Genomic DNA, 4,942 nt, shown 5'->3' with positions numbered 1-4,942 from the left:
CATGTACAAAAACACAAATTTTGAGTTTTCCAAACTTTTCCAAGAAATAGATTGTTTCACTTTGGTTCGCACAAAAAAATGGTGGGAAACCAAAATATTTATTTTTCATGTGTTTGGTTCGCATGGAAAAAAAGGAAAAACTTTTTGAAATATGATATTTCCTACTTTTCTTGTGTTTGGTTGGTTTTGAAGTTTGTAGTGAAAAGTGTTTATGATCACCATGGTTTTGAAGTTTGTAGTGAAAAGTGTTTATGATCACCATGGTAAGATTACCCCCACTATATACAAATTTATTTGTGCTCGTTATATGATGTAATCTTAATCCCACTATATACAAATTTATTTGTGCTCGTTATATGATGTAATCTTAATCATATAAAAGTTCGAATGTAACGTGAAGAGGAAAATAATATCCTAAATGAATTATAAATTTATGTTTGTATTACTCATCCTTCTCACAAAACAATATTTTTTACAAAACACCATTTCTGTTTGAATACTCATCCTTCTCACAAAACAATATCTTTTACAAGTTCTGCTACACCTTCTCGAGCTTTGAGTGAGACAACTTTTATTGAGTTACCACTATTATATCTTAGATCCAGTGGGGATACGGGCTGTACAACTGCGAGATCAGGCGGTAGCCTAAAAGCTTCAACAACGAATTCCTGGAGAAAACAATCAGAAATTATAAGCTGAAAATTTTCATCTTCAAAGAGAGAAACTAGGCAATACTGAAGTTGAAAGAAGGATTTCGCAGTGTAATATATGTACCTTAAATCTATTGCTCTCAACAGTTCATTCCTGACTGAATTGATTACACATATGAAAAACCAAAAACTAGTGCAAGAAAGGTGATCTTATAACTAGTTAATTAAGAAAGAAAATACTTACTTTGTAGCATCTGATGATGATGTATCGACTTTTACCTGCATATGAGTTTAGAAGCAATCTATTAATAAACCATGCATCACAATTTAAAAAAAAAAAAAGAATTCTCAAAGCAACATGGATAGAAGAAAGATATTAGGAAGTCACATTCTGATTTCGACGAGCCTCCTTCGAGCAGCTATTATCTATCAAATAAACCATGCTTGAAAATAATTCTTGACATCATGACAAATAAATCAGCCACATGTATATGCGAATTATGGCTGTGGGCTCAGAACTTGTTCAATATCATCATTGTTAGCCTCCAGTGCAATATCAATAGATACTGCAGGTTGCTAATCTCAGATAAATTGAAAAGCATCATAGCCTAATTTGAACACCTGTAAACAATATCATCCAAATCAAATCCAGCCGAAACAAGCACAACCAGGCTCACAACCAGAAATCCCCAAAACAAGCACAAAAGCATCATTTACCCAACAATGAACAGGATGCACCAACCATCCAACGAAAAAAGAACCAGGATGCACCAAGCAGCCACGAAAAAGGAACCAGGCAACAACACCAAAAGCCAACAACAACATCAATAACAAACAGGCTCACAACATCAAGAATGCAGCCAAAAACACCAACAGACAATAACAACCCAGTCAACAACACCAACAGGCATCAACACCACCAACAACACCAACAGGCATCAACATCAGTTCATGAAAATTGGGTATGAACTGAGTTAGAAAATTAGGTATGAACTGAGTTTGGATACTAGAACTTATGGACACAAGCACAAGATACACTATAACCCTGTGCACATTCTATATTTGGTTCATGTAGTCGGTTATGTACTAAATATCTCCAGTTCATAGAGATTTAGCATTATGACAAGCACTTCAATTTTTTAGTGTTGGAAACAGGTGCAGTTTCATGCATTACTGGAATTAAAAACCTGGGCCTCTCATCGAAAACCCTCTTCTTCTCCCACTGTATCAAAAAACAGTTCCCCTTCCCACCAAGCATCATTGAAAAAAAAACTCAATCTTTATTCAGAGTGATCCTTAACCTAAACCTGTTCTCCATAGTAAAACCACCTTGCCAAATTGCAAAATCTGGTATCAACAACATTATTTAACTGGTTCACCCATTCTTAGCATAACGATAACTTGCGGCCAGTAATGCCTGAAAGTAAAATTTTATGGGGTGAAAATTATACTTGAACAGTTTCTAAGATATTTGGAATTCAAAAATTAGCATTTTGGTTAAGTCAAAACCTACACATGTCTTCTCCAAAAATGTTGGTAAATTCATTTGAGTATGACTAGGAAATGATTCAATCCTTTAGCACAAAGTTCAGTGTTGGGTATAATCAGAACTTCTGAACACTGATAAGCACTCATGCTGTCATGGGCATTTAACAATTATGACAGACAATTATATCCAAGTCAGAAAGGTAAATCAACACAAAAGAAATAAAAAATAAATGGATGAATGGAATGTTAAGCGTACCGTGATATCATCATAGTACAGGAGCTTCATCACACTCCTAAATCCAACACAAAATCAGAATTAGTTTAGACTAAAAATTGATTCCTGATATCCATAAAAAATTTCATAAATTAGTTTAGACTAAAAATAACTGAAATAGAGAGTAAGCCATGATATTTACATTTGATACTGTAATTATTAAATAACAATCTAATCAACCTTCATTACTTAGAATACACTTCTTTTCTGCCCTCAAAAATGTGTAAAGGCAAATTATACACTTTTTTGAAGCATCAAATGGAATAATTCTTATATGTATATCAAAGAAAACAATTAGAATACCAGTTGGAGGATATCATACCCAACTCAAACTGGCATCAAGACCCTTGTCCCAGCCATGACACGCATGCACAAGGCAAGGCATATTGTAACAACGAGCATAGACTCGTGTCAAATTAATCTTTAATATTTTCATACAGTTTAATCATTATGTAACTGATCCAGTGAGAATTTTAAATATCTAATACCCAGGGCCATAAGACTAAAAAAGTTGACGCTTGGTTTATTTGAATTCTGCTGCATTACTACTTCTTCCTTTGTTTGTCCTCACAACTTTCTTCATGGTGTACAGAAAAGTCGGTCAAGCTATGGTGATGTGTTCCGATCATTCCAAAGTTGAAGGAATGCTTCAGGTGATGTGTTCCGATCATTCCAAAGTTGAAGGAATGCTTCAATATTTCTAAGTGTGTCTATTTCGTCATCATTCTTTAATTTAATTGCTAGTGACAATATTTCTAAGTGTGTCTATTTCGTCATCATTCTTTAATTTAATTGCTAGTGATTGAAAGAATCAGCACACCAATATCACTTGCAACAAGTTAAAAAACACTTTACACACTTGTTTTGGATGTGAATCCATTGTCCATTTCACTCTAACAATCTAATGCAGAGTTGCAAGCAGGTGGAGTTATAATATCAAAATCATTTCTATGTCAAACAAAATAAAAACAGAACACGTAAACATGCAGTTGTAAGAACCTATAGCCTACAAGGAGTAACACGTCCCAAATTGCTAGAAACTTAAATAGCTAATCACACAGTGCAGGGTTAGAAAATGAATACACCTTCAAAAATCTATTTAGGTTCGGTTACTCCGCAAAAGAAGCAATATAACTAATCCACGTAACACAATGAACGCATTACTAGCTGCGATATAATTAAAAACTACTAAGAACATTGAGTAAAACCATAGAACTTAAAGCATCACAGATAAATTATAAATATATCATTTTCTTTGCAGACCCTTGGAAAAAAAGGCAACATTCGACAAAATTAAGCACTCAAACCATTATAAATAAATGAAAATGACAAGCTTCAATGTTCAGAAAACAAGCCAATCGCAATGCCAACAAAATTTAATTAGAAATTGCACAAAATTAACTCTTACAATATCTACACACCTCAAAGGACTAAAACGCTATATAGTCCCCCATCCAAATATCTCTATCCTTCCATCTACACCTGCAAAAATCATATAATCACAACTATAACCAATTTAAGAGGTCGAGGCCTTGTTGTTGTTGTTGTTGGTGTCTTTGGGATCCATTGGAGTTAGAGAGAGAGAGAGAAAGGTGAGAGCTTTGAGAGCCCAAAAACAACAAAAATCCCCCAAATTTCTGAGAAAAAAACCCCATCGAAACCTAGAAAAGCAAAAGCGAACAGATTGAACCTCAAACTTCGAAAGCACCACCACCCCTACGATCTTGCTCCGCTCCGGCGTCCCCATCTCATCGGAACTCCGGAGATGAATCTGATGGAGGAGAGAGAAAGGCGATGGAGTTAATTTCAGCGTCGAAGCCGACGAGAGAAATCAACGAGAGATTTCTGGCGGGAGGAGAGCATGGAGGTAACCACAGCGTCCCAAAGAAATCAAGGAGAGAAAGGAGAGAGCGATTGTCAGAGCTGGCTAGTTTTTTCATCGATTTCTCTTGGTTGGGGAAGGAAATCGGGGAGAGAAAAAAGTCTGAGGTGGCGAAGTTTTCACCCCGTTTCTCTCCCTTCAACCTCAGCGAACCAAAGCATGGAAAAGAAATGAGCGGAAACAAAAAATCTGAGGTGGCGGTGGTGTCAGGCGCAGAAATGCGTTTCCCCAGGCTATTTAAGCGAACCAAACAGCCCCTTAAATAACCACGTCCGGGATTGGATGTCAGAGCCATACCAGAACCATGGACACAAAGGGCGTAGCACCACCTTAATATAAGACAATCCCAGTGGTTCGTTTCCCACAAACGGTTAAACAATTTAACTGGTCCGAAGATAGATTTTGCTGGTACATGAATTTTCATCTGATAACTAGGTGGTCATTTTTTAGGTCAATGAATAAAATTTTTATTCATCACCAAAATGTGCAGTTATGTCATACATCATCATCCAGATCAACAAACCTGGAAACCCTCCTCACATATTCATCTTTTATTACAATATCTCAAATTTTGTGAGATACCTTATAGTTTAAGGGGCATGTGTGATAAACAAAGTTTGGGGATTATTACGACATCCCCCAAAGTTC

At 35.9% G+C, this 4,942-nt stretch overlaps 1 long non-coding RNA gene across 4 annotated transcripts; it reads right to left on the bottom strand.

Moving 5' to 3' along the window:
* LOC109824857 lies at positions 445-4,485 on the bottom strand. 4 transcript variants are annotated; one of them, XR_002242811.1, is made up of 4 exons: positions 4,103-4,485; positions 3,834-3,894; positions 775-2,431; positions 445-668 (listed from the first exon to the last, which is right to left on the bottom strand). It is a non-coding gene; the product is annotated as an uncharacterized LOC109824857 (long non-coding RNA). The 4 variants fall into 4 exon arrangements; XR_002242810.1 differs by having other exon boundaries at positions 445-929; positions 1,039-2,431; XR_002242809.1 differs by having other exon boundaries at positions 445-929; positions 2,395-2,431.

The sequence above is a fragment of the Asparagus officinalis genome, chromosome 9 (genome assembly GCF_001876935.1).
Source record: "Asparagus officinalis chromosome 9, Aspof.V1, whole genome shotgun sequence".
Taxonomy (NCBI): Eukaryota; Viridiplantae; Streptophyta; class Magnoliopsida; order Asparagales; family Asparagaceae; genus Asparagus; species Asparagus officinalis.
The sequence above is the reverse complement of the archived record's forward strand: the minus strand, read 5'-3'. Positions and strand labels throughout refer to the sequence as shown.